The following is a 23582-nucleotide window of genomic DNA, read 5'->3' as shown; positions in this document are numbered from 1 at the left end:
GCCCTTCTATGAAGGAGAGTTGGATGCTTAGAAGGTACGGCCTCCTCGCCTCAATTTCTTCCCCCTCTCGGCCTTGATGGCTAGTTCAAGAAGATCATGCATGTCCAAGTAATGTTGGAGCTCCAAGGCTTCTTGAAGGACGGGGTTGAGACCTCTAAGGAACCTTGTCATGGTAGCCACACTATCTTCTTGAATGTTCGCCCTCATCATGGCCATCTTGATCTCCTTGGAGTAGTCCTCCACACTCATGTTGCCTTGAGTGAGGGTTTGAAGCTGAGAGTGGAGATCGCGGTTGTAGTGGCTTGGAACAAACCGCTTATGCATTAGTGCCTTGAGTTTACCATTTCGCCTCCAATTAGTCCTGACTTGGTCCCACCAAACTAGTGCGCAGTCGGTGAACTCAACAATGGCAACCTTCACCTTTTGTTCCTCGCTAAACTCATAGCAATCGAAGACCATCTCGATGCGGCCTTCCCATTCCAACTAAGCCTCAGGGTCACTTTTCCCTCGTAACGTAGAGACTTGAATTTTAAGTCCCTTGAGCTCGATCTTAGACGTGTCCCTTTTAGGCCTCTAGGCTCTTACCACATCTTCACTTGCCGAGAGTACTCCTCATAGTTTGCTTCTTTGGTTACTTCGGTTGCGAGATCGAGAATGGGGGCCCCCTGTGAAGCCCTTGGAGAGCTCGTCAAAGCGGTTGTGCCTCTCCTCCATTTGTTACACACTAATCCGCTTAAGCTCGTTTTTAATGGCGGTGAACATCATTGAGTAGTCAGTGGTCGGATGAGCTTGCTCCATGACTGTCGTTTGGTCCTGCAAAAGGTTAGTGAACAAGAAAATAGGACAAATATAATCTCACTTCACTCCCTGAGTGTTTTCACTCTCCCTCGTTTTCCCACTCAAAATACTCCAATGATCTTACCAAAAATTCCTTACCCGTCGGATTGGGTAGTCGAGAAATGCCGCAAAGATCCAACAATTGTCACCATGCTTTTCCATAAGAGTAATCAAGGAAACAAGACCCGGATTTCCTTGGATTTTTCCACAACATACTCCAATGTATGTTGTTGGGCTAGTGCCGGCCAAAAGAGAAGCCCAAGGGCTGGCCGGACTTCAAGTTTTTCCAAGCTTTACTAGGTCTTAGTCACGGCTACAAATAGCCTTAAGTCATTGTTTACATTCAGTTTTATGATGATTAATAAAAACACTTGAGAATTCTCTCAAAGCTTCATTGAAGCATCCTTGAGTATTTTAGATTCATTTCTTTGTCATACCATTGACTTGTCAATCTAGAACCGCGCCAGATTGTGGCGTCTTCTACAATACCAGGTTCGTTGGCCACGTGATCAACGGATTTAGGTGATTCCGTTGCGTTCGTTTGTCATCAACGTGAGTCCTAACCTTCTAGGTCCTAGCCTTTCTGTAGGGGTTGCATCACAAGATTGGTGCCGTTCGTGTCAATATGTCCAAACCATTGGCACTTGAAGCCCTTGATATCTCTACTCCTAGTTTTAGGAGTTTCATGAGGGGTCTTAGAAGTGGACCTGGATGCATCAACAAGCTTGTTAGGGGTAAAAATAGAATTGCAGTTAGAGAAATTTCCAGGTGTGAGGCTAGAAGGGCTTGGTGTAGTCGCATTTCCTGTATCATGTGAGATTCTCCTTGGTGGGTTGCCCTTCCATGAAGGCGAGTTGGAAGCTTGGAAGATACGGTCTCCTCGCCTCAATAGCCTTGATGGCTAGTTCAAGAAGATCATGCATATCCAAGTAATGTTGGAGCTCCAAGGCTTCTTGAAGGTCGGGGTTGAGACCTCTAAGGAACCTTGCCATGGTAGCCTCACTATCTTCTTGAATGTTCTCCCTCATCATGGCCATCTTGATCTCCTTGAAATAGTCCTCCACCCTCATGTTGCCTTGAGTGAGGGTTTGAAACTGAGAGTGGAGATCGCGGTTGTAGTGGCTTGGAACAAATCGCTTATGCATTAGTGCCTTGTGTTCACCATTTCGCCTCCGATTAGTCCTGACTTGGTGGTCCCACCAAACTAGTGCGTAGTCGGTGAACTCAACCGTGGCAACCTTCACCTTTTGTTCCTCGATAAACTCATAGCAATCGACGACCATCTCGATGCGGCCTTCCCATTCCAACTAAGCCTCAGGGTCAATTTTGCCTTGGAACGTGCAGACTTGAATTTTACGTCCCTTCAGCTCGTTCTTAGACGTGTCCCTTTTAGGCCTCTCGGCTATTTCCACATCTTCACCAGCCGAGAGTACTCCTCATAGTTTGCTCCTTTGGTGCCATGGTTATTTCGGTTGCGAGATCGAGAACGAGAGCCCCTTGTGAAGCTCTTGGATAGCTCGTCTAAGCGGTTGTGCCTCTCCGCCATTTGTTGCTCGCTAATCCGCTTTAGCTCGTTTTTCATGGCGGTGAACATCAATGAGTAGTCAGTGGTCGGATGAGCTTGCTCCATGACTGTCGTTTGGTCCTGTAAAAGGTTAGTGAACAAGAAAATAGGACAAATATAATCTCAATTCACTCCCTTAGTGTTTTCACTATCACTCATTTTTCCACTCAAAATACTCCAATGATCTTACCAAAAATTCCTTACCCGTCGGATTGGGCAGTCGAGAAATGCCGCAAAGTTCCTACAATTGTCACCAAGGTTTTCCCCAAGAGTAATCAAGGAAACAAGATACGGATTTCCTTGGATTTTTCCACAACATACTCCAATGTATGTTGTTGGGCTAGTGCCAGCCAAAAGAGAAGCCCAATGGCTGGCCGGATTTCCTTCATGTTTTTCCAAGCTTTACAAGGTCATAGTCACGGCTGCAAATTGCCTTAAGTCATTGTTTACATTCAGTTTTATGATGATTAATAAAAACACTTGAGAATTCTCTCAAAGCTTCATTGAAGCATCCTTGAGTATTTTAGATTCATTTCTTTGGCATACCATTGACTTATCAATCTAGGACCGCGCCAGATTGCGGCGTCTTCTACAATACCTGGTTCGTTGGCCGCGTGATCACCGGGTTTAGGTGATTCCACTGCGTTCGTTTGTCATCAACGTGAGTCCCAACCTTCTAGATCCTAGCCTTTCTGTACGGGTTGCATCACAAGGTTGGTGCCGTTCGTATCAATATGTCCAACCATTGGCACTTGAAGCCCTTGATATCTCTACTCCTAGTTTTAGGAGTTTCATGAGTTGTCTTAGAAGTGGACCTGGATGCATCAACAAGCTTATTAGGGGTAAAATTGGAATTGCGGTTAGAGATTTTACCAGGTGTGCGGCTAGAAGGGCTTGGTGTAGTCGCATTTCCAGTATCATGTGATGTTCTCCTTGGTGGGTTGCCCTTCTATGAAGGAGAGTTGGATGCTTAGAAGGTACGGCCTCCTCGCCTCAATTTCTTCCCCCTCTCGGCCTTGATGGCTAGTTCAAGAAGATCATGCATGTCCAAGTAATGTTGGAGCTCCAAGGCTTCTTGAAGGACGGGGTTGAGACCTCTAAGGAACCTTGTCATGGTAGCCACACTATCTTCTTGAATGTTCGCCCTCATCATGGCCATCTTGATCTCCTTGGAGTAGTCCTCCACACTCATGTTGCCTTGAGTGAGGGTTTGAAGCTGAGAGTGGAGATCGCGGTTGTAGTGGCTTGGAACAAACCGCTTATGCATTAGTGCCTTGAGTTTACCATTTCGCCTCCAATTAGTCCTGACTTGGTCCCACCAAACTAGTGCGCAGTCGGTGAACTCAACAATGGCAACCTTCACCTTTTGTTCCTCGCTAAACTCATAGCAATCGAAGACCATCTCGATGCGGCCTTCCCATTCCAACTAAGCCTCAGGGTCACTTTTCCCTCGTAACGTAGAGACTTGAATTTTAAGTCCCTTGAGCTCGATCTTAGACGTGTCCCTTTTAGGCCTCTAGGCTCTTACCACATCTTCACTTGCCGAGAGTACTCCTCATAGTTTGCTCCTTTGGTGCCATGGTTACTTCGGTTGCGAGATCGAGAATGGGGGCCCCTTGTGAAGCCCTTGGAGAGCTCGTCAAAGCGGTTGTGCCTCTCTTCCATTTGTTACACACTAATCCGCTTAAGCTCGTTTTTCATGGCGGTGAACATCATTGAGTAGTCAGTGGTCGGATGAGCTTGCTCCATGACTGTCGTTTGGTCCTGCAAAAGGTTAGTGAACAAGAAAATAGGACAAATATAATCTCACTTCACTCCCTGAGTGTTTTCACTCTCCCTCGTTTTCCCACTCAAAATACTCCAATGATCTTACCAAAAATTCCTTACCCGTCGGATTGGGTAGTCGAGAAATGCCGCAAAGATCCAACAATTGTCACCATGCTTTTCCACAAGAGTAATCAAGGAAACAAGACCCGGATTTCCTTGGATTTTTCCACAACATACTCCAATGTATGTTGTTGGGCTAGTGCCGGCCAAAAGAGAAGCCCAAGGGCTGGCCGGACTTCAAGTTTTTCCAAGCTTTACTAGGTCTTAGTCACGGCTACAAATAGCCTTAAGTCATTGTTTACATTCAGTTTTATGATGATTAATAAAAACACTTGAGAATTCTCTCAAAGCTTCATTGAAGCATCCTTGAGTATTTTAGATTCATTTCTTTGTCATACCATTGACTTGTCAATCTAGAACCGCGCCAGATTGTGGCGTCTTCTACAATACCAGGTTCGTTGGCCACGTGATCAACGGATTTAGGTGATTCCGTTGCGTTCGTTTGTCATCAACGTGAGTCCTAACCTTCTAGGTCCTAGCCTTTCTGTAGGGGTTGCATCACAAGATTGGTGCCGTTCGTGTCAATATGTCCAAACCATTGGCACTTGAAGCCCTTGATATCTCTACTCCTAGTTTTAGGAGTTTCATGAGGGGTCTTAGAAGTGGACCTGGATGCATCAACAAGCTTGTTAGGGGTAAAAATAGAATTGCAGTTAGAGAAATTTCCAGGTGTGAGGCTAGAAGGGCTTGGTGTAGTCGCATTTCCTGTATCATGTGAGATTCTCCTTGGTGGGTTGCCCTTCCATGAAGGCGAGTTGGAAGCTTGGAAGATACGGTCTCCTCGCCTCAATAGCCTTGATGGCTAGTTCAAGAAGATCATGCATATCCAAGTAATGTTGGAGCTCCAAGGCTTCTTGAAGGTCGGGGTTGAGACCTCTAAGGAACCTTGCCATGGTAGCCTCACTATCTTCTTGAATGTTCTCCCTCATCATGGCCATCTTGATCTCCATGAAATAGTCCTCCACCCTCATGTTGCCTTGAGTGAGGGTTTGAAACTGAGAGTGGAGATCGTGGTTGTAGTGGCTTGGAACAAATCGCTTATGCATTAGTGCCTTGTGTTCACCATTTCGCCTCCGATTAGTCCTGACTTGGTGGTCCCACCAAACTAGTGCGTAGTCGGTGAACTCAACCGTGGCAACCTTCACCTTTTGTTCCTCGATAAACTCATAGCAATCGACGACCATCTCGATGCGGCCTTCCCATTCCAACTAAGCCTCAGGGTCAATTTTGCCTTGGAACGTGCAGACTTGAATTTTACGTCCCTTCAGCTCGTTCTTAGACGTGTCCCTTTTAGGCCTCTCGGCTATTTCCACATCTTCACCAGCCGAGAGTACTCCTCATAGTTTGCTCCTTTGGTGCCATGGTTATTTCGGTTGCGAGATCGAGAACGAGAGCCCCTTGTGAAGCTCTTGGATAGCTCGTCTAAGCGGTTGTGCCTCTCCGCCATTTGTTGCTCGCTAATCCGCTTTAGCTCGTTTTTCATGGCGGTGAACATCAATGAGTAGTCAGTGGTCGGATGAGCTTGCTCCATGACTGTCGTTTGGTCCTGTAAAAGGTTAGTGAACAAGAAAATAGGACAAATATAATCTCAATTCACTCCCTTAGTGTTTTCACTATCACTCATTTTTCCACTCAAAATACTCCAATGATCTTACCAAAAATTCCTTACCCGTCGGATTGGGCAGTCGAGAAATGCCGCAAAGTTCCTACAATTGTCACCAAGGTTTTCCCCAAGAGTAATCAAGGAAACAAGATACGGATTTCCTTGGATTTTTCCACAACATACTCCAATGTATGTTGTTGGGCTAGTGCCAGCCAAAAGAGAAGCCCAATGGCTGGCCGGATTTCCTTCATGTTTTTCCAAGCTTTACAAGGTCATAGTCACGGCTGCAAATTGCCTTAAGTCATTGTTTACATTCAGTTTTATGATGATTAATAAAAACACTTGAGAATTCTCTCAAAGCTTCATTGAAGCATCCTTGAGTATTTTAGATTCATTTCTTTGGCATACCATTGACTTATCAATCTAGGACCGCGCCAGATTGCGGCGTCTTCTACAATACCTGGTTCGTTGGCCGCGTGATCACCGGGTTTAGGTGATTCCACTGCGTTCGTTTGTCATCAACGTGAGTCCCAACCTTCTAGATCCTAGCCTTTCTGTACGGGTTGCATCACAAGGTTGGTGCCGTTCGTATCAATATGTCCAACCATTGGCACTTGAAGCCCTTGATATCTCTACTCCTAGTTTTAGGAGTTTCATGAGTTGTCTTAGAAGTGGACCTGGATGCATCAACAAGCTTATTAGGGGTAAAATTGGAATTGCGGTTAGAGATTTTACCAGGTGTGCGGCTAGAAGGGCTTGGTGTAGTCGCATTTCCAGTATCATGTGATGTTCTCCTTGGTGGGTTGCCCTTCTATGAAGGAGAGTTGGATGCTTAGAAGGTACGGCCTCCTCGCCTCAATTTCTTCCCCCTCTCGGCCTTGATGGCTAGTTCAAGAAGATCATGCATGTCCAAGTAATGTTGGAGCTCCAAGGCTTCTTGAAGGACGGGGTTGAGACCTCTAAGGAACCTTGTCATGGTAGCCACACTATCTTCTTGAATGTTCGCCCTCATCATGGCCATCTTGATCTCCTTGGAGTAGTCCTCCACACTCATGTTGCCTTGAGTGAGGGTTTGAAGCTGAGAGTGGAGATCGCGGTTGTAGTGGCTTGGAACAAACCGCTTATGCATTAGTGCCTTGAGTTTACCATTTCGCCTCCAATTAGTCCTGACTTGGTCCCACCAAACTAGTGCGCAGTCGGTGAACTCAACAATGGCAACCTTCACCTTTTGTTCCTCGCTAAACTCATAGCAATCGAAGACCATCTCGATGCGGCCTTCCCATTCCAACTAAGCCTCAGGGTCACTTTTCCCTCGTAACGTAGAGACTTGAATTTTAAGTCCCTTGAGCTCGATCTTAGACGTGTCCCTTTTAGGCCTCTAGGCTCTTACCACATCTTCACTTGCCGAGAGTACTCCTCATAGTTTGCTCCTTTGGTGCCATGGTTACTTCGGTTGCGAGATCGAGAATGGGGGCCCCTTGTGAAGCCCTTGGAGAGCTCGTCAAAGCGGTTGTGCCTCTCTTCCATTTGTTACACACTAATCCGCTTAAGCTCGTTTTTCATGGCGGTGAACATCATTGAGTAGTCAGTGGTCGGATGAGCTTGCTCCATGACTGTCGTTTGGTCCTGCAAAAGGTTAGTGAACAAGAAAATAGGACAAATATAATCTCACTTCACTCCCTGAGTGTTTTCACTCTCCCTCGTTTTCCCACTCAAAATACTCCAATGATCTTACCAAAAATTCCTTACCCGTCGGATTGGGTAGTCGAGAAATGCCGCAAAGATCCAACAATTGTCACCATGCTTTTCCACAAGAGTAATCAAGGAAACAAGACCCGGATTTCCTTGGATTTTTCCACAACATACTCCAATGTATGTTGTTGGGCTAGTGCCGGCCAAAAGAGAAGCCCAAGGGCTGGCCGGACTTCAAGTTTTTCCAAGCTTTACTAGGTCTTAGTCACGGCTACAAATAGCCTTAAGTCATTGTTTACATTCAGTTTTATGATGATTAATAAAAACACTTGAGAATTCTCTCAAAGCTTCATTGAAGCATCCTTGAGTATTTTAGATTCATTTCTTTGTCATACCATTGACTTGTCAATCTAGAACCGCGCCAGATTGTGGCGTCTTCTACAATACCAGGTTCGTTGGCCACGTGATCAACGGATTTAGGTGATTCCGTTGCGTTCGTTTGTCATCAACGTGAGTCCTAACCTTCTAGGTCCTAGCCTTTCTGTAGGGGTTGCATCACAAGATTGGTGCCGTTCGTGTCAATATGTCCAAACCATTGGCACTTGAAGCCCTTGATATCTCTACTCCTAGTTTTAGGAGTTTCATGAGGGGTCTTAGAAGTGGACCTGGATGCATCAACAAGCTTGTTAGGGGTAAAAATAGAATTGCAGTTAGAGAAATTTCCAGGTGTGAGGCTAGAAGGGCTTGGTGTAGTCGCATTTCCTGTATCATGTGAGATTCTCCTTGGTGGGTTGCCCTTCCATGAAGGCGAGTTGGAAGCTTGGAAGATACGGTCTCCTCGCCTCAATAGCCTTGATGGCTAGTTCAAGAAGATCATGCATATCCAAGTAATGTTGGAGCTCCAAGGCTTCTTGAAGGTCGGGGTTGAGACCTCTAAGGAACCTTGCCATGGTAGCCTCACTATCTTCTTGAATGTTCTCCCTCATCATGGCCATCTTGATCTCCTTGAAATAGTCCTCCACCCTCATGTTGCCTTGAGTGAGGGTTTGAAACTGAGAGTGGAGATCGTGGTTGTAGTGGCTTGGAACAAATCGCTTATGCATTAGTGCCTTGTGTTCACCATTTCGCCTCCGATTAGTCCTGACTTGGTGGTCCCACCAAACTAGTGCGTAGTCGGTGAACTCAACCGTGACAACCTTCACCTTTTGTTCCTCGATAAACTCATAGCAATCGACGACCATCTCGATGCGGCCTTCCCATTCCAACTAAGCCTCAGGGTCAATTTTGCCTTGGAACGTGCAGACTTGAATTTTACGTCCCTTCAGCTCGTTCTTAGACGTGTCCCTTTTCGGCCTCTCGGCTATTTCCACATCTTCACCAGCCGAGAGTACTCCTCATAGTTTGCTCCTTTGGTGCCATTGTTATTTCGGTTGCGAGATCGAGAACGAGAGCCCCTTGTGAAGCTCTTGGATAGCTCGTCTAAGCGGTTGTGCCTCTCCGCCATTTGTTGCTCGCTAATCCGCTTTAGCTCGTTTTTCATGGCGGTGAACATCAATGAGTAGTCAGTGGTCGGATGAGCTTGCTCCATGACTGTCGTTTGGTCCTGTAAAAGGTTAGTGAACAAGAAAATAGGACAAATATAATCTCAATTCACTCCCTTAGTGTTTTCACTCTCACTCATTTTTCCACTCAAAATACTCCAATGATCTTACCAAAAATTCCTTACCCGTCGGATTGGGCAGTCGAGAAATGCCGCAAAGTTCCTACAATTGTCACCAAGGTTTTCCCCAAGAGTAATCAAGGAAACAAGATACGGATTTCCTTGGATTTTTCCACAACATACTCCAATGTATGTTGTTGGGCTAGTGCCAGCCAAAAGAGAAGCCCAATGGCTGGCCGGATTTCCTTCAAGTTTTTCCAAGCTTTACAAGGTCATAGTCACGGCTGCAAATTGCCTTAAGTCATTGTTTAGATTCAGTTTTATGATGATTAATAAAAACACTTGAGAATTCTCTCAAAGCTTCATTGAAGCATCCTTGAGTATTTTAGATTCATTTCTTTGGCATACCATTGACTTATCAATCTAGGACCGCGCCAGATTGCGGCGTCTTCTACAATACCTGGTTCGTTGGCCGCGTGATCACCGGGTTTAGGTGATTCCACTGCGTTTGTTTGTCATCAACGTGAGTCCCAACCTTCTAGATCCTAGCCTTTCTGTACGGGTTGCATCACAAGGTTGGTGCCGTTCGTATCAATATGTCCAACCATTGGCACTTGAAGCCCTTGATATCTCTACTCCTAGTTTTAGGAGTTTCATGAGTGGTCTTAGAAGTGGACCTGGATGCATCAACAAGCTTATTAGGGGTAAAATTGGAATTGCGGTTAGAGATTTTACCAGGTGTGCGGCTAGAAGGGCTTGGTGTAGTCGCATTTCCAGTATCATGTGATGTTCTCCTTGGTGGGTTGCCCTTCTATGAAGGAGAGTTGGATGCTTAGAAGGTACGGCCTCCTCGCCTCAATTTCTTCCCCCTCTCGGCCTTGATGGCTAGTTCAAGAAGATCATGCATGTCCAAGTAATGTTGGAGCTCCAAGGCTTCTTGAAGGACGGGGTTGAGACCTCTAAGGAACCTTGTCATGGCTATCTTCTTGAATGTTCGCCCTCATCATGGCCATCTTGATCTCCTTGGAGTAGTCCTCCACACTCATGTTGCCTTGAGTGAGGGTTTGAAGCTGAGAGTGGAGATCGCGGTTGTAGTGGCTTGGAACAAACCGCTTATGCATTAGTGCCTTGAGTTTACCATTTCGCCTCCAATTAGTCCTGACTTGGTCCCACCAAACTAGTGCGCAGTCGGTGAACTCAACAATGGCAACCTTCACCTTTTGTTCCTCGCTAAACTCATAGCAATCGAAGACCATCTCGATGCGGCCTTCCCATTCCAACTAAGCCTCAGGGTCACTTTTCCCTCGTAACGTAGAGACTTGAATTTTAAGTCCCTTGAGCTCGATCTTAGACGTGTCCCTTTTAGGCCTCTAGGCTCTTACCACATCTTCACTTGCCGAGAGTACTCCTCATAGTTTGCTCCTTTGGTGCCATGGTTACTTCGGTTGCGAGATCGAGAATGGGGGCCCCTTGTGAAGCCCTTGGAGAGCTCGTCAAAGCGGTTGTGCCTCTCTTCCATTTGTTACACACTAATCCGCTTAAGCTCGTTTTTCATGGCGGTGAACATCATTGAGTAGTCAGTGGTCGGATGAGCTTGCTCCATGACTGTCGTTTGGTCCTGCAAAAGGTTAGTGAACAAGAAAATAGGACAAATATAATCTCACTTCACTCCCTGAGTGTTTTCACTCTCCCTCGTTTTCCCACTCAAAATACTCCAATGATCTTACCAAAAATTCCTTACCCGTCGGATTGGGTAGTCGAGAAATGCCGCAAAGATCCAACAATTGTCACCATGCTTTTCCACAAGAGTAATCAAGGAAACAAGACCCGGATTTCCTTGGATTTTTCCACAACATACTCCAATGTATGTTGTTGGGCTAGTGCCGGCCAAAAGAGAAGCCCAAGGGCTGGCCGGACTTCAAGTTTTTCCAAGCTTTACTAGGTCTTAGTCACGGCTACAAATAGCCTTAAGTCATTGTTTACATTCAGTTTTATGATGATTAATAAAAACACTTGAGAATTCTCTCAAAGCTTCATTGAAGCATCCTTGAGTATTTTAGATTCATTTCTTTGTCATACCATTGACTTGTCAATCTAGAACCGCGCCAGATTGTGGCGTCTTCTACAATACCAGGTTCGTTGGCCACGTGATCAACGGATTTAGGTGATTCCGTTGCGTTCGTTTGTCATCAACGTGAGTCCTAACCTTCTAGGTCCTAGCCTTTCTGTAGGGGTTGCATCACAAGATTGGTGCCGTTCGTGTCAATATGTCCAAACCATTGGCACTTGAAGCCCTTGATATCTCTACTCCTAGTTTTAGGAGTTTCATGAGGGGTCTTAGAAGTGGACCTGGATGCATCAACAAGCTTGTTAGGGGTAAAAATAGAATTGCAGTTAGAGAAATTTCCAGGTGTGAGGCTAGAAGGGCTTGGTGTAGTCGCATTTCCTGTATCATGTGAGATTCTCCTTGGTGGGTTGCCCTTCCATGAAGGCGAGTTGGAAGCTTGGAAGATACGGTCTCCTCGCCTCAATAGCCTTGATGGCTAGTTCAAGAAGATCATGCATATCCAAGTAATGTTGGAGCTCCAAGGCTTCTTGAAGGTCGGGGTTGAGACCTCTAAGGAACCTTGCCATGGTAGCCTCACTATCTTCTTGAATGTTCTCCCTCATCATGGCCATCTTGATCTCCTTGAAATAGTCCTCCACCCTCATGTTGCCTTGAGTGAGGGTTTGAAACTGAGAGTGGAGATCGTGGTTGTAGTGGCTTGGAACAAATCGCTTATGCATTAGTGCCTTGTGTTCACCATTTCGCCTCCGATTAGTCCTGACTTGGTGGTCCCACCAAACTAGTGCGTAGTCGGTGAACTCAACCGTGACAACCTTCACCTTTTGTTCCTCGATAAACTCATAGCAATCGACGACCATCTCGATGCGGCCTTCCCATTCCAACTAAGCCTCAGGGTCAATTTTGCCTTGGAACGTGCAGACTTGAATTTTACGTCCCTTCAGCTCGTTCTTAGACGTGTCCCTTTTCGGCCTCTCGGCTATTTCCACATCTTCACCAGCCGAGAGTACTCCTCATAGTTTGCTCCTTTGGTGCCATTGTTATTTCGGTTGCGAGATCGAGAACGAGAGCCCCTTGTGAAGCTCTTGGATAGCTCGTCTAAGCGGTTGTGCCTCTCCGCCATTTGTTGCTCGCTAATCCGCTTTAGCTCGTTTTTCATGGCGGTGAACATCAATGAGTAGTCAGTGGTCGGATGAGCTTGCTCCATGACTGTCGTTTGGTCCTGTAAAAGGTTAGTGAACAAGAAAATAGGACAAATATAATCTCAATTCACTCCCTTAGTGTTTTCACTCTCACTCATTTTTCCACTCAAAATACTCCAATGATCTTACCAAAAATTCCTTACCCGTCGGATTGGGCAGTCGAGAAATGCCGCAAAGTTCCTACAATTGTCACCAAGGTTTTCCCCAAGAGTAATCAAGGAAACAAGATACGGATTTCCTTGGATTTTTCCACAACATACTCCAATGTATGTTGTTGGGCTAGTGCCAGCCAAAAGAGAAGCCCAATGGCTGGCCGGATTTCCTTCAAGTTTTTCCAAGCTTTACAAGGTCATAGTCACGGCTGCAAATTGCCTTAAGTCATTGTTTAGATTCAGTTTTATGATGATTAATAAAAACACTTGAGAATTCTCTCAAAGCTTCATTGAAGCATCCTTGAGTATTTTAGATTCATTTCTTTGGCATACCATTGACTTATCAATCTAGGACCGCGCCAGATTGCGGCGTCTTCTACAATACCTGGTTCGTTGGCCGCGTGATCACCGGGTTTAGGTGATTCCACTGCGTTTGTTTGTCATCAACGTGAGTCCCAACCTTCTAGATCCTAGCCTTTCTGTACGGGTTGCATCACAAGGTTGGTGCCGTTCGTATCAATATGTCCAACCATTGGCACTTGAAGCCCTTGATATCTCTACTCCTAGTTTTAGGAGTTTCATGAGTGGTCTTAGAAGTGGACCTGGATGCATCAACAAGCTTATTAGGGGTAAAATTGGAATTGCGGTTAGAGATTTTACCAGGTGTGCGGCTAGAAGGGCTTGGTGTAGTCGCATTTCCAGTATCATGTGATGTTCTCCTTGGTGGGTTGCCCTTCTATGAAGGAGAGTTGGATGCTTAGAAGGTACGGCCTCCTCGCCTCAATTTCTTCCCCCTCTCGGCCTTGATGGCTAGTTCAAGAAGATCATGCATGTCCAAGTAATGTTGGAGCTCCAAGGCTTCTTGAAGGACGGGGTTGAGACCTCTAAGGAACCTTGTCATGGCTATCTTCTTGAATGTTCGCCCTCATCATGGCCATCTTGATCTCCTTGGAGTAGTCCTCCACACTCATGTTGCCTTGAGTGAGGGTTTGAAGCTGAGAGTGGAGATCGCGGTTGTAGTGGCTTGGAACAAACCGCTTATGCATTAGTGCCTTGAGTTTACCATTTCGCCTCCAATTAGTCCTGACTTGGTCCCACCAAACTAGTGCGCAGTCGGTGAACTCAACAATGGCAACCTTCACCTTTTGTTCCTCGCTAAACTCATAGCAATCGAAGACCATCTCGATGCGGCCTTCCCATTCCAACTAAGCCTCAGGGTCACTTTTCCCTCGTAACGTAGAGACTTGAATTTTAAGTCCCTTGAGCTCGATCTTAGACGTGTCCCTTTTAGGCCTCTAGGCTCTTACCACATCTTCACTTGCCGAGAGTACTCCTCATAGTTTGCTCCTTTGGTGCCATGGTTATTTCGGTTGCGAGATCGAGAATGGGGGCCCCTTGTGAAGCCCTTGGAGAGCTCGTCAAAGCGGTTGTGCCTCTCTTCCATTTGTTACACACTAATCCGCTTAAGCTCGTTTTTCATGGCGGTGAACATCATTGAGTAGTCAGTGGTCGGATGAGCTTGCTCCATGACTGTCGTTTGGTCCTGCAAAAGGTTAGTGAACAAGAAAATAGGACAAATATAATCTCACTTCACTCCCTGAGTGTTTTCACTCTCCCTCGTTTTCCCACTCAAAATACTCCAATGATCTTACCAAAAATTCCTTACCCGTCGGATTGGGTAGTCGAGAAATGCCGCAAAGATCCAACAATTGTCACCATGCTTTTCCACAAGAGTAATCAAGGAAACAAGACCCGGATTTCCTTGGATTTTTCCACAACATACTCCAATGTATGTTGTTGGGCTAGTGCCGGCCAAAAGAGAAGCCCAAGGGCTGGCCGGACTTCAAGTTTTTCCAAGCTTTACTAGGTCTTAGTCACGGCTACAAATAGCCTTAAGTCATTGTTTACATTCAGTTTTATGATGATTAATAAAAACACTTGAGAATTCTCTCAAAGCTTCATTGAAGCATCCTTGAGTATTTTAGATTCATTTCTTTGTCATACCATTGACTTGTCAATCTAGAACCGCGCCAGATTGTGGCGTCTTCTACAATACCAGGTTCGTTGGCCACGTGATCAACGGATTTAGGTGATTCCGTTGCGTTCGTTTGTCATCAACGTGAGTCCTAACCTTCTAGGTCCTAGCCTTTCTGTAGGGGTTGCATCACAAGATTGGTGCCGTTCGTGTCAATATGTCCAAACCATTGGCACTTGAAGCCCTTGATATCTCTACTCCTAGTTTTAGGAGTTTCATGAGGGGTCTTAGAAGTGGACCTGGATGCATCAACAAGCTTGTTAGGGGTAAAAATAGAATTGCAGTTAGAGAAATTTCCAGGTGTGAGGCTAGAAGGGCTTGGTGTAGTCGCATTTCCTGTATCATGTGAGATTCTCCTTGGTGGGTTGCCCTTCCATGAAGGCGAGTTGGAAGCTTGGAAGATACGGTCTCCTCGCCTCAATAGCCTTGATGGCTAGTTCAAGAAGATCATGCATATCCAAGTAATGTTGGAGCTCCAAGGCTTCTTGAAGGTCGGGGTTGAGACCTCTAAGGAACCTTGCCATGGTAGCCTCACTATCTTCTTGAATGTTCTCCCTCATCATGGCCATCTTGATCTCCTTGAAATAGTCCTCCACCCTCATGTTGCCTTGAGTGAGGGTTTGAAACTGAGAGTGGAGATCGTGGTTGTAGTGGCTTGGAACAAATCGCTTATGCATTAGTGCCTTGTGTTCACCATTTCGCCTCCGATTAGTCCTGACTTGGTGGTCCCACCAAACTAGTGCGTAGTCGGTGAACTCAACCGTGACAACCTTCACCTTTTGTTCCTCGATAAACTCATAGCAATCGACGACCATCTCGATGCGGCCTTCCCATTCCAACTAAGCCTCAGGGTCAATTTTGCCTTGGAACGTGCAGACTTGAATTTTACGTCCCTTCAGCTCGTTCTTAGACGTGTCCCTTTTCGGCCTCTCGGCTATTTCCACATCTTCACCAGCCGAGAGTACTCCTCATAGTTTGCTCCTTTGGTGCCATTGTTATTTCGGTTGCGAGATCGAGAACGAGAGCCCCTTGTGAAGCTCTTGGATAGCTCGTCTAAGCGGTTGTGCCTCTCCGCCATTTGTTGCTCGCTAATCCGCTTTAGCTCGTTTTTCATGGCGGTGAACATCAATGAGTAGTCAGTGGTCGGATGAGCTTGCTCCATGACTGTCGTTTGGTCCTGTAAAAGGTTAGTGAACAAGAAAATAGGACAAATATAATCTCAATTCACTCCCTTAGTGTTTTCACTCTCACTCATTTTTCCACTCAAAATACTCCAATGATCTTACCAAAAATTCCTTACCCGTCGGATTGGGCAGTCGAGAAATGCCGCAAAGTTCCTACAATTGTCACCAAGGTTTTCCCCAAGAGTAATCAAGGAAACAAGATACGGATTTCCTTGGATTTTTCCACAACATACTCCAATGTATGTTGTTGGGCTAGTGCCAGCCAAAAGAGAAGCCCAATGGCTGGCCGGATTTCCTTCATGTTTTTCCAAGCTTTACAAGGTCATAGTCACGGCTGCAAATTGCCTTAAGTCATTGTTTACATTCAGTTTTATGATGATTAATAAAAACACTTGAGAATTCTCTCAAAGCTTCATTGAAGCATCCTTGAGTATTTTAGATTCATTTCTTTGGCATACCATTGACTTATCAATCTAGGACCGCGCCAGATTGCGGCGTCTTCTACAATACCTGGTTCGTTGGCCGCGTGATCACCGGGTTTAGGTGATTCCACTGCGTTTGTTTGTCATCAACGTGAGTCCCAACCTTCTAGATCCTAGCCTTTCTGTACGGGTTGCATCACAAGGTTGGTGCCGTTCGTATCAATATGTCCAACCATTGGCACTTGAAGCCCTTGATATCTCTACTCCTAGTTTTAGGAGTTTCATGAGTGGTCTTAGAAGTGGACCTGGATGCATCAACAAGCTTATTAGGGGTAAAATTGGAATTGCGGTTAGAGATTTTACCAGGTGTGCGGCTAGAAGGGCTTGGTGTAGTCGCATTTCCAGTATCATGTGATGTTCTCCTTGGTGGGTTGCCCTTCTATGAAGGAGAGTTGGATGCTTAGAAGGTACGGCCTCCTCGCCTCAATTTCTTCCCCCTCTCGGCCTTGATGGCTAGTTCAAGAAGATCATGCATGTCCAAGTAATGTTGGAGCTCCAAGGCTTCTTGAAGGACGGGGTTGAGACCTCTAAGGAACCTTGTCATGGCTATCTTCTTGAATGTTCGCCCTCATCATGGCCATCTTGATCTCCTTGGAGTAGTCCTCCACACTCATGTTGCCTTGAGTGAGGGTTTGAAGCTGAGAGTGGAGATCGCGGTTGTAGTGGCTTGGAACAAACCGCTTATGCATTAGTGCCTTGAGTTTACCATTTCGCCTCCAATTAGTCCTGACTTGGTCCCACCAAACTAGTGCGCAGTCGGTGAACTCAACAATGGCAACCTTCACCTTTTGTTCCTCGCTAAACTCATAGCAATCGAAGACCATCTCGATGCGGCCTTCCCATTCCAACTAAGCCTCAGGGTCACTTTTCCCTCGTAACGTAGAGACTTGAATTTTAAGTCCCTTGAGCTCGATCTTAGACGTGTCCCTTTTAGGCCTCTAGGCTCTTACCACATCTTCACTTGCCGAGAGTACTCCTCATAGTTTGCTCCTTTGGTGCCATGGTTATTTCGGTTGCGAGATCGAGAATGGGGGCCCCTTGTGAAGCCCTTGGAGAGCTCGTCAAAGCGGTTGTGCCTCTCTTCCATTTGTTACACACTAATCCGCTTAAGCTCGTTTTTCATGGCGGTGAACATCATTGAGTAGTCAGTGGTCGGATGAGCTTGCTCCATGACTGTCGTTTGGTCCTGCAAAAGGTTAGTGAACAAGAAAATAGGACAAATATAATCTCACTTCACTCCCTGAGTGTTTTCACTCTCCCTCGTTTTCCCACTCAAAATACTCCAATGATCTTACCAAAAATTCCTTACCCGTCGGATTGGGTAGTCGAGAAATGCCGCAAAGATCCAACAATTGTCACCATGCTTTTCCACAAGAGTAATCAAGGAAACAAGACCCGGATTTCCTTGGATTTTTCCACAACATACTCCAATGTATGTTGTTGGGCTAGTGCCGGCCAAAAGAGAAGCCCAAGGGCTGGCCGGACTTCAAGTTTTTCCAAGCTTTACTAGGTCTTAGTCACGGCTACAAATAGCCTTAAGTCATTGTTTACATTCAGTTTTATGATGATTAATAAAAACACTTGAGAATTCTCTCAAAGCTTCATTGAAGCATCCTTGAGTATTTTAGATTCATTTCTTTGTCATACCATTGACTTGTCAATCTAGAACCGCGCCAGATTGTGGCGTCTTCTACAATACCAGGTTCGTTGGCCACGTGATCAACGGATTTAGGTGATTCCGTTGCGTTCGTTTGTCATCAACGTGAGTCCTAACCTTCTAGGTCCTAGCCTTTCTGTAGGGGTTGCATCACAAGATTGGTGCCGTTCGTGTCAATATGTCCAAACCATTGGCACTTGAAGCCCTTGATATCTCTACTCCTAGTTTTAGGAGTTTCATGAGGGGTCTTAGAAGTGGACCTGGATGCATCAACAAGCTTGTTAGGGGTAAAAATAGAATTGCAGTTAGAGAAATTTCCAGGTGTGAGGCTAGAAGGGCTTGGTGTAGTCGCATTTCCTGTATCATGTGAGATTCTCCTTGGTGGGTTGCCCTTCCATGAAGGCGAGTTGGAAGCTTGGAAGATACGGTCTCCTCGCCTCAATAGCCTTGATGGCTAGTTCAAGAAGATCATGCATATCCAAGTAATGTTGGAGCTCCAAGGCTTCTTGAAGGTCGGGGTTGAGACCTCTAAGGAACCTTGCCATGGTAGCCTCACTATCTTCTTGAATGTTCTCCCTCATCATGGCCATCTTGATCTCCTTGAAATAGTCCTCCACCCTCATGTTGCCTTGAGTGAGGGTTTGAAACTGAGAGTGGAGATCGTGGTTGTAGTGGCTTGGAACAAATCGCTTATGCATTAGTGCCTTGTGTTCACCATTTCGCCTCCGATTAGTCCTGACTTGGTGGTCCCACCAAACTAGTGCGTAGTCGGTGAACTCAACCGTGACAACCTTCACCTTTTGTTCCTCGATAAACTCATAGCAATCGACGACCATCTCGATGCGGCCTTCCCATTCCAACTAAGCCTCAGGGTCAATTTTGCCTTGGAACGTGCAGACTTGAATTTTACGTCCCTTCAGCTCGTTCTTAGACGTGTCCCTTTTCGGCCTCTCGGCTATTTCCACATCTTCACCAGCCGAGAGTACTCCTCATAGTTTGCTCCTTTGGTGCCATTGTTATTTCGGTTGCGAGATCGAGAACGAGAGCCCCTTGTGAAGCTCTTGGATAGCTCGTCTAAGCGGTTGTGCCTCTCCGCCATTTGTTGCTCGCTAATCCGCTTTAGCTCGTTTTTCATGGCGGTGAACATCAATGAGTAGTCAGTGGTCGGATGAGCTTGCTCCATGACTGTCGTTTGGTCCTGTAAAAGGTTAGTGAACAAGAAAATAGGACAAATATAATCTCAATTCACTCCCTTAGTGTTTTCACTCTCACTCATTTTTCCACTCAAAATACTCCAATGATCTTACCAAAAATTCCTTACCCGTCGGATTGGGCAGTCGAGAAATGCCGCAAAGTTCCTACAATTGTCACCAAGGTTTTCCCCAAGAGTAATCAAGGAAACAAGATACGGATTTCCTTGGATTTTTCCACAACATACTCCAATGTATGTTGTTGGGCTAGTGCCAGCCAAAAGAGAAGCCCAATGGCTGGCCGGATTTCCTTCATGTTTTTCCAAGCTTTACAAGGTCATAGTCACGGCTGCAAATTGCCTTAAGTCATTGTTTACATTCAGTTTTATGATGATTAATAAAAACACTTGAGAATTCTCTCAAAGCTTCATTGAAGCATCCTTGAGTATTTTAGATTCATTTCTTTGGCATACCATTGACTTATCAATCTAGGACCGCGCCAGATTGCGGCGTCTTCTACAATACCTGGTTCGTTGGCCGCGTGATCACCGGGTTTAGGTGATTCCACTGCGTTTGTTTGTCATCAACGTGAGTCCCAACCTTCTAGATCCTAGCCTTTCTGTACGGGTTGCATCACAAGGTTGGTGCCGTTCGTATCAATATGTCCAACCATTGGCACTTGAAGCCCTTGATATCTCTACTCCTAGTTTTAGGAGTTTCATGAGTGGTCTTAGAAGTGGACCTGGATGCATCAACAAGCTTATTAGGGGTAAAATTGGAATTGCGGTTAGAGATTTTACCAGGTGTGCGGCTAGAAGGGCTTGGTGTAGTCGCATTTCCAGTATCATGTGATGTTCTCCTTGGTGGGTTGCCCTTCTATGAAGGAGAGTTGGATGCTTAGAAGGTACGGCCTCCTCGCCTCAATTTCTTCCCCCTCTCGGCCTTGATGGCTAGTTCAAGAAGATCATGCATGTCCAAGTAATGTTGGAGCTCCAAGGCTTCTTGAAGGACGGGGTTGAGACCTCTAAGGAACCTTGTCATGGCTATCTTCTTGAATGTTCGCCCTCATCATGGCCATCTTGATCTCCTTGGAGTAGTCCTCCACACTCATGTTGCCTTGAGTGAGGGTTTGAAGCTGAGAGTGGAGATCGCGGTTGTAGTGGCTTGGAACAAACCGCTTATGCATTAGTGCCTTGAGTTTACCATTTCGCCTCCAATTAGTCCTGACTTGGTCCCACCAAACTAGTGCGCAGTCGGTGAACTCAACAATGGCAACCTTCACCTTTTGTTCCTCGCTAAACTCATAGCAATCGAAGACCATCTCGATGCGGCCTTCCCATTCCAACTAAGCCTCAGGGTCACTTTTCCCTCGTAACGTAGAGACTTGAATTTTAAGTCCCTTGAGCTCGATCTTAGACGTGTCCCTTTTAGGCCTCTAGGCTCTTACCACATCTTCACTTGCCGAGAGTACTCCTCATAGTTTGCTCCTTTGGTGCCATGGTTATTTCGGTTGCGAGATCGAGAATGGGGGCCCCTTGTGAAGCCCTTGGAGAGCTCGTCAAAGCGGTTGTGCCTCTCTTCCATTTGTTACACACTAATCCGCTTAAGCTCGTTTTTCATGGCGGTGAACATCATTGAGTAGTCAGTGGTCGGATGAGCTTGCTCCATGACTGTCGTTTGGTCCTGCAAAAGGTTAGTGAACAAGAAAATAGGACAAATATAATCTCACTTCACTCCCTGAGTGTTTTCACTCTCCCTCGTTTTCCCACTCAAAATACTCCAATGATCTTACCAAAAATTCCTTACCCGTCGGATTGGGTAGTCGAGAAATGCCGCAAAGATCCAACAATTGTCACCATGCTTTTCCACAAGAGTAATCAAGGAAACAAGACCCGGATTTCCTTGGATTTTTCCACAACATACTCCAATGTATGTTGTTGGGCTAGTGCCGGCCAAAAGAGAAGCCCAAGGGCTGGCCGGACTTCAAGTTTTTCCAAGCTTTACTAGGTCTTAGTCACGGCTACAAATAGCCTTAAGTCATTGTTTACATTCAGTTTTATGATGATTAATAAAAACACTTGAGAATTCTCTCAAAGCTTCATTGAAGCATCCTTGAGTATTTTAGATTCATTTCTTTGTCATACCATTGACTTGTCAATCTAGAACCGCGCCAGATTGTGGCGTCTTCTACAATACCAGGTTCGTTGGCCACGTGATCAACGGATTTAGGTGATTCCGTTGCGTTCGTTTGTCATCAACGTGAGTCCTAACCTTCTAGGTCCTAGCCTTTCTGTAGGGGTTGCATCACAAGATTGGTGCCGTTCGTGTCAATATGTCCAAACCATTGGCACTTGAAGCCCTTGATATCTCTACTCCTAGTTTTAGGAGTTTCATGAGGGGTCTTAGAAGTGGACCTGGATGCATCAACAAGCTTGTTAGGGGTAAAAATAGAATTGCAGTTAGAGAAATTTCCAGGTGTGAGGCTAGAAGGGCTTGGTGTAGTCGCATTTCCTGTATCATGTGAGATTCTCCTTGGTGGGTTGCCCTTCCATGAAGGCGAGTTGGAAGCTTGGAAGATACGGTCTCCTCGCCTCAATAGCCTTGATGGCTAGTTCAAGAAGATCATGCATATCCAAGTAATGTTGGAGCTCCAAGGCTTCTTGAAGGTCGGGGTTGAGACCTCTAAGGAACCTTGCCATGGTAGCCTCACTATCTTCTTGAATGTTCTCCCTCATCATGGCCATCTTGATCTCCTTGAAATAGTCCTCCACCCTCATGTTGCCTTGAGTGAGGGTTTGAAACTGAGAGTGGAGATCGTGGTTGTAGTGGCTTGGAACAAATCGCTTATGCATTAGTGCCTTGTGTTCACCATTTCGCCTCCGATTAGTCCTGACTTGGTGGTCCCACCAAACTAGTGCGTAGTCGGTGAACTCAACCGTGACAACCTTCACCTTTTGTTCCTCGATAAACTCATAGCAATCGACGACCATCTCGATGCGGCCTTCCCATTCCAACTAAGCCTCAGGGTCAATTTTGCCTTGGAACGTGCAGACTTGAATTTTACGTCCCTTCAGCTCGTTCTTAGACGTGTCCCTTTTCGGCCTCTCGGCTATTTCCACATCTTCACCAGCCGAGAGTACTCCTCATAGTTTGCTCCTTTGGTGCCATTGTTATTTCGGTTGCGAGATCGAGAACGAGAGCCCCTTGTGAAGCTCTTGGATAGCTCGTCTAAGCGGTTGTGCCTCTCCGCCATTTGTTGCTCGCTAATCCGCTTTAGCTCGTTTTTCATGGCGGTGAACATCAATGAGTAGTCAGTGGTCGGATGAGCTTGCTCCATGACTGTCGTTTGGTCCTGTAAAAGGTTAGTGAACAAGAAAATAGGACAAATATAATCTCAATTCACTCCCTTAGTGTTTTCACTCTCACTCATTTTTCCACTCAAAATACTCCAATGATCTTACCAAAAATTCCTTACCCGTCGGATTGGGCAGTCGAGAAATGCCGCAAAGTTCCTACAATTGTCACCAAGGTTTTCCCCAAGAGTAATCAAGGAAACAAGATACGGATTTCCTTGGATTTTTCCACAACATACTCCAATGTATGTTGTTGGGCTAGTGCCAGCCAAAAGAGAAGCCCAATGGCTGGCCGGATTTCCTTCAAGTTTTTCCAAGCTTTACAAGGTCATAGTCACGGCTGCAAATTGCCTTAAGTCATTGTTTAGATTCAGTTTTATGATGATTAATAAAAACACTTGAGAATTCTCTCAAAGCTTCATTGAAGCATCCTTGAGTATTTTAGATTCATTTCTTTGGCATACCATTGACTTATCAATCTAGGACCGCGCCAGATTGCGGCGTCTTCTACAATACCTGGTTCGTTGGCCGCGTGATCACCGGGTTTAGGTGATTCCACTGCGTTTGTTTGTCATCAACGTGAGTCCCAACCTTCTAGATCCTAGCCTTTCTGTACGGGTTGCATCACAAGGTTGGTGCCGTTCGTATCAATATGTCCAACCATTGGCACTTGAAGCCCTTGATATCTCTACTCCTAGTTTTAGGAGTTTCATGAGTGGTCTTAGAAGTGGACCTGGATGCATCAACAAGCTTATTAGGGGTAAAATTGGAATTGCGGTTAGAGATTTTACCAGGTGTGCGGCTAGAAGGGCTTGGTGTAGTCGCATTTCCAGTATCATGTGATGTTCTCCTTGGTGGGTTGCCCTTCTATGAAGGAGAGTTGGATGCTTAGAAGGTACGGCCTCCTCGCCTCAATTTCTTCCCCCTCTCGGCCTTGATGGCTAGTTCAAGAAGATCATGCATGTCCAAGTAATGTTGGAGCTCCAAGGCTTCTTGAAGGACGGGGTTGAGACCTCTAA

Source organism: Coffea arabica, chromosome 3e, assembly GCF_036785885.1.
Source record: "Coffea arabica cultivar ET-39 chromosome 3e, Coffea Arabica ET-39 HiFi, whole genome shotgun sequence".
Classification (NCBI taxonomy): Eukaryota; Viridiplantae; Streptophyta; class Magnoliopsida; order Gentianales; family Rubiaceae; genus Coffea; species Coffea arabica.
The sequence above is the reverse complement of the archived record's forward strand: the minus strand, read 5'-3'. Positions refer to the sequence as shown.